The 10,714-nt window shown below is 41.1% G+C and overlaps 1 pseudogene; it reads left to right on the plus strand.

Annotated features, from left to right (window-relative positions):
* The first annotated feature begins 2,802 nt into the window (after positions 1-2,802).
* LOC125518338 lies at positions 2,803-4,666 on the plus strand (annotated as a pseudogene).
* Positions 4,667-10,714: the final 6,048 nt, after the last annotated feature.

A 10,714-nucleotide genomic window follows, 5' to 3' on the forward strand; every position in this document is an offset into this window, starting at 1 on the left:
GATCACATCATTAGGAGAATGATATGATGGACAAGACTCATCCGTTAGCTTAGCATAATGATCGTTAAGTTTTATTGCTATTGCTTTCTTCATGACTTATACATATTCCTTTAACTATGAGATTATGAAACTCCAAAATATCGAAGGAATACCTTGTGTGCTATCAAACATCCGAACGTAACTGGGTGATTATAAAGATGCTCTACATGTATCTCCGAAGGTGTTTGTTGGGTTGGCATTGATTGACATTAGGATTTGTCACTCCGAGTATCAAAGAGGAATCGCTGGGCCCTCTCGGTAATGCACATCATAATAAGCCTTGCAAGTAATCTATCTATACCTATACCTATACTAATTTTAGACTTCCTAAAAATTCCCACGTTAATCAGTAATTATGAGCTGTTAATCTAGTGGGACCAAGTTATTATGGTCTAGATTAACCCATGTAGTCCTCAATGTTGGATTGTTTTTCGTTCTTATTACAAGGCCCACAATGCTTACACGGTTGTTGATAAAAGTCAAACAAGAAAAAAAACAGAAGAAAAAATTCCTTGGAAAGCCAGGCTTTCACGTACAATTGGGGAGATAGAAGGAAAAAAACAAGAAACCAAAACAGATACGATCTAACAACCATCTCAATCTTTCATTCAAAAATAAAACTCCTGTCTCAATCTATCTAGCTACTCCACGTCTATTCCTCCCTGATTTATTACGGTGTAGATCAGCCCATATAATTCTCGCTTGAATGTTTGCTCTATTGGAAAAAAAATCTACGTTAATCCTAGAGAAAAAGTTAAATTGTCCATCCGATTTCTATGTTAGTTATGTATAGACATGAAAAGGAAGGTAAAAAAAGCTCGCAGAACCTCCCTCCCGAAACCCTTCCCTCCCCAGCTTATGTGGAATCCATGGCCCATCGTTGGCAGTCTAGGCTGACTTTTCCCAATCTTCTTCCTCACGAACAAAGAAAGATGCAATTTTTGCAAGTCTGATTCCTAATTCATTTGGTATCTTCACCCATTCATCTCTACCACCTTCTCTCTATTCCTAATCTATTCGGTATCTTGACCCGTTGACCCTAATGTTTCTTATATCAAATCATCTCTTCCTAGGGTGCAAGGTTGTTAGAATCGCGATTCTGTTATACGATTCTACGACTTTACGATCCAAACTTACCCATCTGACACTAGTAGAAAACAGGGCTTTGGTCACGGGGCAATATTCACATTAGTCTCGGTTCAGGCACGAACCGGGACTAATGTAAGCATTGGTCCCGGTTTGTGCGGCTAAGGCATTAGTCCCGGTTCACCTGAGCCCTTTAGTCCCGGTTTGAGACACGAACCGGGACTAAAGGGTGCGATGCCCTTGGTTTGTGTCTCAAACCAGGACTAAAGATTAGATCTTTAGTCCCGGTTTGAGACACGAACCGGGACTAAAGGGTGCGATGCCCTTTAGTCCCGGTTTGTCTCTCAAACCGGGACTAAAGGTCCCGTTTTCAAACTCTACCCCCCCCCCACCAGTGGATCGCCTTTTTTGTTTTAAAAAAATCAAAAGAAAATGATAAAAACTTCAAAAAATAAAATCCTTCGAGAGGTAGTTATATTACTACATCTACTAGTTAGGAAAATTTAAAAACTTAAATTGGGACATGTTTTGCAAAAAATGTAGGGAAAATGTAAAACGGCTATAACTTTTGCATACGATGTCGGAAAAAAACGTATAATATATCAAAATGTTCGGAACGAAAATCCGCATCCGATGGAGACGGCCTATGGCCTGTTTGCAAATTTTTAGAATCCTCAAATTCTAAAAGGAAAAAAAGTTATGCTCAAATTTCAGTTTTTTGATTTTTTGTTAAATCTGGTCAAACTACTTATTCAAGAAGTATTAGTGTTACTAAATAATTATTCAATAATATTAGTGTTACTAAATAATTATTTCAGTTTTTTTGAATTTTGGTCAACTATGGTCAAACTGTGGTCAAACTACTTATTTAAGAAATATTAGTGTTACTAAATAATTATTGATTTTTAGAACAATAGTTTCAAACTCAAACAGTGAAATATGTGACTTCATGCTCAAGCTAAATTCCTGAGGGTTAATAGGATTGACATCTTACTATTGTCAGGAAAACAACAAGTGCAGACTTGGAAACGATGGAGAATAGAATCCGAAAGTTAAGCGTGCTCAGGCTGGAGTAGTGAGAGGATGGGTGACCGTTCGGGAAGTTAGATGATTTGGAATGATGAGGGGTGATTAGAGATTAAAGGTTAAATTGAGCAGTGATGAGGGGTGATTAGAGATTAGAGGTTAAAATAATTCAGAAATTTGAAATTAAAAAAAATAAAAAAATTCAAAAAAAAATCATAAAATTTTCTTTTAGTACCGGTTGGTGTTACCAACCGGGACTAAAGGTGGACCTCCAGGCAGCGGCCACGTGGAGGGCTAAAAGGCCCTTATGAACCGGGACTAAAGGCCCTTTTTCTACTAGTGTGATTCTACGATTTTAGTTCATAAAATTTACGTTTCTACGATCCTGGTAGTGAAGATTCTACGATTTACGATTCTACCATCAGAGCTCCGATCCGATTCGAAATCGCGATTGACAACCTTGCTAGGGTGTGATCGCGCAAGTCTAAGATCCATCGACATTCAGTTATTGACAGATCAATTCCGTGATGTATTTTGTATCTTCACCCGTTCATCTCTATCACCTACCAAGTCCCTAATCTATCTCATAACAGATCATCTCCTCTAAGGGTACGATCATGCAGGAAGTAGAAGATCCATCAGCATCTATTCATGGGGCACGGTTTTGCTTCTTCTATCCGCACTTCAAGTGATGATGATTCATGTATTGATAGATGCTGATAGATGCACGTGCTCAGATCGATCAACCAAAGGGAAGATTCAAATAGTTTTTTTTTTTGCAATAAGCATGCTTAGATCAATTCCGTCAAAGGTGATGCATGTGATGTGATTATGCATGGAGCGCTGGATGTTCTTCCTATTCCCATGTTATGTGCCAAAATCTTGCATAATTTGTCCGCTCTTCAGGTACCATAGCAAACTCAGATTATTTCTTCTTCTCATGTGGAATGTTCAATCCTAGCAGAATTCTTGATTCTCATTATTGACCTATGTGTATAATAACCAGTATGATTCTTTTGCATACATGAGTAGATGATGATGTTCCAGCAAAAAAATGCAAGATTCAAATTGCATTTTTTGCTAATATGCTCAGATCAGTTCCGTTGATGGGGATTCATGTAGTGTGAATAGTAATGGAGCCGTGACTGTTCTTCCTATATATATATATCTATATCTATAACTAATATTAAAGGGAGGAAGCTTTGATAGTTCTCCATACGTCATCCTTTTGTATCCATTGATTTTGCGTTTATCACAAAGATTATCGGCTAAGATTTAATAGAAGCATGTCTTCATTTTTGTCTGGTCTTTGACCGATTTTGATCGGCCCTCGCTCGCCTTCGCAAAATCACGATGGAAAAATTGACGCCGTCAAGATTCACCTAGAAAGATCCGGTGCACGAAGGTCATTCTCGGCAAATAAGAGTCAGAGCCGAGTGACACAACCCCGTGGTACTGCCACGCCGGCGGTGCGCCGTCTGTGCCGTTGCCGTGGGCCAGGCACGAGTTCGACCTGGGCGGCTCCTCAGTGCCAGCCCCATGCCAATCGTTTGGTCGAGTGATTGTGTCCGGCCTTGCGGTCACGGCGCGCCGTTGCAAGTTCTACTGGTCGATCCGCGGCCACGCGGCATGTAATTATGGCTTTCCCTAGGCTGTCAGCATATCTCGGTCTATGCTGTTGGCCCCAACAAAAAGCCGTCGGCATAGAATAGGACGTCGACTTAGGGCTTTATTCCGGTAGTGGTCGCGAGGAAGCTGGGCCTCGGCGGCGTTGGCCTCGGCATGCCTCTAGTAGTCAGGCGCATCCACCTGATTAGCGCCTACGTGCAGCACCTCCGGGCCATCATCAAGGAGTGTGTGGCCCACCCGACATGCTGCGACACGCAGCTCGAGGGCTTCAAGGTCATTGTGAGCGTCGGCAACGGCTGTGGCGGGTTCTTTGCGTGGGACGTGCTGGAGAAGCTGGGCACCAACACGACCGACAACCTGCACCTGGAGCTCGACGGCATGTTCCCGAACCATATGCCCAACCCGGAGACGCAAGGCCATGTCGCTGACCCGCCGTGCGGTGCTGACCCGCGGCGCCGACCTCGGCGTGGTGTTCGACACAGGCGTGGACCGAAGCGGCGTGGGGGCTGCCATCAATCGGGGCGGCCTCATCGCGCTCACCTCCGCCATCTTGCTGGCGTAGCACTCGGGGATGACGGTGGTGACAGACACGTGGTCTGGCGACGGGCTCACGCGGTTCATCGAGGCGAGGAGCGGGCGGCGGCTACGGCAACGTGGTCGACAAGGGCGTGCAAGTCAACGCGGACGGCGTGAAGACGCACATCACGGTGGAGATTTGGAGACCACACGGCACGGCGCGCTCAGGCAGAACCACTTCCTCGACGACTGCGCGTACATGATGGTGAAGATCATCATCCAGAAGGTTCGGATGAGGCTCGCCGTGTTGGAGGGCAGGGTCGGCAGCCTCATCCGGGACCTCGAGGACCCTGATCGAGTTTGCCTCTGATGTATGGTACTTTGCCAAGGTAAATTTAGAATTTTTCATATGTCTTCACAATTGAGCACAGGCGATGTTTATGTTTGATCGATGTTGATTCTGCAACAGTGTGCGGACCTGTATGAAGTATCTTGTTGCGCATGTTTGATTCCCACCAATTAATTGCTTGTTGAATGCTCTGGCTATATTCTACTTCGAATATATCTATATACATTCATATGTAGTCCACATTCAAATCTCTAAACGGACTTATATGTAGTAAGGGAGGGAGTAGCTGATTAGATGATGCATGCATATCTGACGAGATGATGGATGCATATCTTGGGCTTAAAGGTACTATTGTGCATGTCTATTTTCCCTTTGTATATTATTATATTTTTGTGCCATCAAACACTGCTGCGTTAATGTATATCTTTTGATTATTTACAGGGAAATACCTAATTCTTAGTCCAGTGGTAGAACATGTCTGTTAGGTCTCAGGCTCCTAGCTCATCTCGTTTCAGTCTGAAATCATATCAGGTTCAAGGAGTAACTTCTGCGAAAAAATAGGTTTAGGAGTAGCACTAGCACCTCTGCAGCAGCAGCAAAAGGATCAAAACCACCTTCTTCAGCATCCTACTCGGCAAGAAAAAAAAAGGCAAAAAGACTTGCTTCCAGAAAAAAAACATAAAGAATTCTTCAAGCACCAAATTGGGACAGATTCCCTTGAGAAGTGAGCTTGATGGTATCAGGCGGCCAGCTTCTCTTCTAAGTTGAGGCAGGGTTGCATCTTCAATCTATGATACCCAAATGAGAGGGAAAAGAAAATATATCGAGGAATATAAATTGGCATACATTTTTTTAGGGAAATAAATTGGCATACATTATTAACAACCTCCAAATTTTATCTGGTCTCATTGCCAGTTCAACACTTCTTTCTTGATGCAACGGCTGATATATGGTTGTTTTGCATGGCTGTGTTAGTAAACCTTTATGCAAATTAATATTAATCTCTTGTTCTCTAATAAGTATATTAGGACGCTCATTTGAACAGACCTAATATGTATATGCACTTGGATGTCTCAAAACAAACAATATATGTGCAAATTTAATATATCGTAACACTGGTATTTGTATTGCAAATAAGATTTGTAATCTTTATCACTTTAGCGCATAATGTGTTGTCATTCATTGCAACTACATCACAGACGCACAAAGGGACAGAGAAGATAAGCGGCGACACGAATGGGATGCCATGTTGAAATAGAGAATATAGACTATGTATGTGCGCAATGGTCTTATGTCAAGCATATTGGGTTAGAAGAGTGTGATGTTTTTTTCTCCCGTTGCAACGCACGGGCATGTTTGCTAGTTCCCACCTATGTGCTTAAATCTTGAAGAAATTTGTCAGCTCTTCAGGTAACGTAGCGACCTCAGATTTATTCTTCTCATGTCAAAGGTTCAATCTTAGCATTTTTATAACTGATCTATGTGGATAGTAACCGATATGACTGTTTTGCATCCATAACTCCATGGGGTGATGTCAGACCTATCTTGAACTTACGTAGGTAGATGGAGAAAAAAAGTAAGGACTGTGATATTTGGCACACGTGTGCCATATAAACAACACTGCAACACCTCTATTTATTTCATTTTAAAGTACCATACGATCCCTCGTTCTTTGACCTCGCCTCTTCCCAAATGATCCCGCAGGCTCGCCTGAGAAACCTGCTTCTCTCGCACATCTCGGGCACTCACCCCCTAGAAAACTGCCACTTCTTCACGTCTACCACATGATTTCTTCTCAGAACAATGTTACCATTATATTCATATGCAAGTTATCAGGCCTGTGTTGCATAACTTGCCTTGCTATTTACATAGAATGTATCAGGTACTATGCTTCAATAACTACACCCTTTCAAAGTTACCACTGTGTTTTGTACACAAGTTATAAGGTTTCGATGTGTAAAATACCGTGGTACTTACACATAAGTTATCAGGGTATATGTACATCAACCCCCCCCCCCCCGGTCAAAGTTACCATGGGGGATTGTACATGAGTTACCGGGTCTATGGTTCGTATATTATCATGGTACTTGCACCTAAAAACCTGGGTGTGTTTCGGTAGCTTTTTCCATAGGTAAAAAATTACCATGATGTTTTTGCGTAACTTATCACGCCTATAGCACGCGTGCCCCTCATGGCACTAAACATTATGTGACTTTCCCGTGGGACGCCATGTGTTGTGTTCATCCAAGAGGCCCACGCGCGAGGCAAGTGTATGCTTTTAACAACTTATATATTTTCCTTTGGTAAAAAAGTTACCATCATGTTTTATTGCAAGTTATCGGTTATGCGGTGCTTATATTATCATGTTATTTACACAAAAATTATTGAGGATGTTTTGAACAACTTTTTCCCGGGGCAAAAAGTTATCATGGTGATTCTAGGTAACCTATCAAGCCCGCAGTGCTTAAAATATCATGCTATTTACACAAAATTTATCAGGGATATGTTTCAGCAACAAATCCCCCCCCCCCTCCACGTGTCAAAAACTTATCATGGTGTTTAGTTATCGCAGTGCATATGTTTTCATACTATTTACACATCAAAATGCCAGGGGAGGGAGGTATATTACCGTGCTATTTACACAGAAGATACCGGAGTATCTTTTCAAAAAAAAAATCCCTACGGTCAAAGTTACCATGGTGTTTCTACCTCAGTTATGAGATGTGCGCTGCTTATATTACCATTTATTTACGCATAAATTATCAGGTATCTTTTCACATTTGTTTTCCCCAATGGTTAAAGTTACCATGATGTTTGTATCTAAACTATCAGGTCTATGGCGTGAATGTTATCGTGCTATTTACAGAAATTACCGGAGGGCGGGTTCAACAAATTTATTCCCAATGATCAAAGTTACCATGATGCTTGAAACAAAAAGTTTTTCAGTGCTAACATATTAAAGGCAAAAACATGTCGAAAACAGTATTTCCCTTAGAATGTTCAACAATGAGTGTCATAGGTGAGGTGGTTAGCTCCCTTTGTTAATTACCTATAGACCAGAGATCAAATCCTAGTCTAACATTATTTTTGCTGAAAATTGAGAAGACATGTGGGGCCATAAATGACAATTGCGAAAATTAGGAAGGCACGAGCGGGTGTGCCCGATAAAATCGGGGAGGACATGCGGGAAAGGAAAGAAATCGGAGGAGGACGTGAGGGAAAGGAAAGAAATCGGGAGGTCATGCGGAAAAGGAAGGAAATCGGGAGTGAATTGATGGCGTTGGATGCGTGTGGCAGTTTCGCAATTTGCCACACGGTTGCCATATACATATTTCGAAAAAGTAATGCGAGTTGCGATTTGGATAACATGAATAATAGCACACTTTTTTTTTGCTCTTTTTGCAATGAACCGATTACTTCTCTGAATATGTATGTCTCTGTCTAGGAACTCTGTCAACATATTCTTTCTCGCAGGACACTGCGGCAACAACTTCTCCAGAATTTCACTTGGAAATGCCAGCGACATCAAAGGTACCTCGCTCAAGCCTCTTGTGTGGACACGCATGCATGTTGTCGTGGGCAACAGTTTCGCGCTTGAACAAAATAGACACCCCGTCAACTGCACTGCGCGAGCTTCTCCTACAAACCGCATCTCACCAATCAGTTTGCCTAGGATAAATCTTCTGTAAAAATATTTATAGGAACAAATGTATGTCAAATTATCTCTCTGATATTTCATCATATTGAAAACGGCAATGGCCGTATGCAGAACCTTACGTGAGAGTATGAGAAGCAAGGAATGAATAATCAAGGCAAAAATAGCCACACTTTGAGATGCATTATTAATCAGTAATGGCAATATGGATAGTCTTTGGTTGGTCCTCTGGAGGTACGATGATTTTTTTCAATTAGTCGACACCGTATGTACATGTATTGCGGCGAGAAGAGCATGTTTTGGAACATGGAATAGAGGTCGGTGTTGCAAGTGCAGATGGTTGTCGGGAAGCACCGGTCGGATGTTGACCAGGGTCTCGAGCGCATGGTGGAAGAAATGGAGGAAATAGCTACAGGGCACCAGGAGGCGCAGATACAGGACGCTCATGTGTGTTTCTGCATATCTCTTCATCTACTAGCTAAGAGACACACTATGATGCTCCTAATCTATATTTACTATTGCACTGTTCGCTATAATCACATTGACTCCATGTTGTCCTGTACCGGAAGATGTATATGATCATGAATGCCTTTCACGAGTGTCTTTTAAATGTTCTACACGCTTCTCTCCCCATATAATATATTGTATTTTTTGGAGCCTTATTAGTACTGAGAAAACTAGGAAGTAATTCATTAATGTTTAACTGACTACTTCTAATGTTCCTCTGCATGTTTTTTGCAATATTTTATCTTTATTTATCAAGCTTTGTTTTGATGAGCACAAACACTCGCCCTGCAGTATACTTTCACCAGGTCGCGTGCTATAGAAGGATCATCTTTCTCTCTTCTCTCTAGGTCGTTTGCTCCAGTCACTTTTGTAAATCTAATAATTCACACCTCTATCTATTTACTATATATTTTCATGTTGTATCCTTACGAGCAAAGCGGTGGAAACTTATTCATTTGTGGCTACCTTAGTAGTTAGACATAAAAATGGGAACATAATTTATATCCTTCCAAATAACTCTATTCTTTCCTCATCGTCTTTTGCTTCTGTTTTTTAGATTATAAAGTACTTATTTTATATAGGTATATCAGTACTAGGGAAAATCTTACCAGTAGCGCTGGTTTTTGAGTTACCAGTAGCGCGGGCACCAGCGCTACTGCTACGACGCTACAGCTATTTTGTAGCAGTAACGCTTGTTTAGGCCAGCGCTACTGGTAAGTTCAGATACTAGTAGTGCGGCACTGGAAAGCGCTACTGGTAAATGAGCGATGCTGGTATTATTTTGGCCCGCGCCACTGCTAAAATTTATGGGTTTTTTTCGTATTTTGACGCTGTACATGTTTAAACAGATATATCTTTTATACAATAACAGCTCATCATGAACTAGTCTGTTTAAATAGCATATTCATTACCACTTGTCATCACCATCAAACAATGTTCGTCAATGAGACATCATATAACAAGTTGGTCATTAGTCATAATCACAACTCCTCATCATCATCATCAACCCTAACACATTGTAGCACATAATAACACATTCTAGGTAGGACCTACTCTACCCTCTCTTAGGTAAAATATCATAAAACAAGATAGGCATTGACTCTCCATTAAGGAAAATAGACTCTCCATAATAAAGAACGGAGATCATCCTGTCTCCAAGTCTTGACTTACGCACAATGTTGCTTCCAAGTAGCTCTCTACGATGGTCGGATTTTTTTTTGAAATCATTTATTATTATGGCTTCCTAGCTTTTAGAAATCCGGCATGGACAAGTGTGATGTGGAAACTGCGGCTGACCTGGCCGTGTTGGCCGTAAGCTCATAACATCAACGCGACCTCTCGGCAACATCAGATAAGTCACACATTCCATCGGTATTTTCTATTCAAAAACATAGTAATAACTTTGTAGTTAGCAATGTAGTTTAGTTTTAGAAGAATTTATGCAAAAGATGCACGGATGTCGTAATAGTAGAAAATCTTACCATGCTATCTCCATTGATGTTACCGTAGTTCAACACGTGCACTAGTGGCACGTATTGACCATAACATGGAGGAGTTTGATAATAGCTATTGTAATTCTCAAGATCAGTAAAAAATGCGATAAGACCATCTTTCTCCTTATAAGTTAATTGTGCTTCATCATTGTAGTAGTAGGTTTTGTCTACCATCTTCCGTATATTTTTTGAAGAATGAAAATAAGTTGTCAATGGAAATAAGCTATCAACTATTTTGAAATAAACAATATAAACTATTTAACAAATATGTTTGAGAAACTTACTAAGCAGTAGAACTGGAAGCATGTCAACAAGGACCCAAATGGTCATATTCTTTTCATCGATGTCAGGATCACCAAGATCGAAGGTGAGAAGCATACCCTCATGAAAATCATACGCCTTGCAAAGTGCTTC

The sequence above is a fragment of the Triticum urartu genome, chromosome 7 (assembly GCF_003073215.2).
Source record: "Triticum urartu cultivar G1812 chromosome 7, Tu2.1, whole genome shotgun sequence".
Classification (NCBI taxonomy): Eukaryota; Viridiplantae; Streptophyta; class Magnoliopsida; order Poales; family Poaceae; genus Triticum; species Triticum urartu.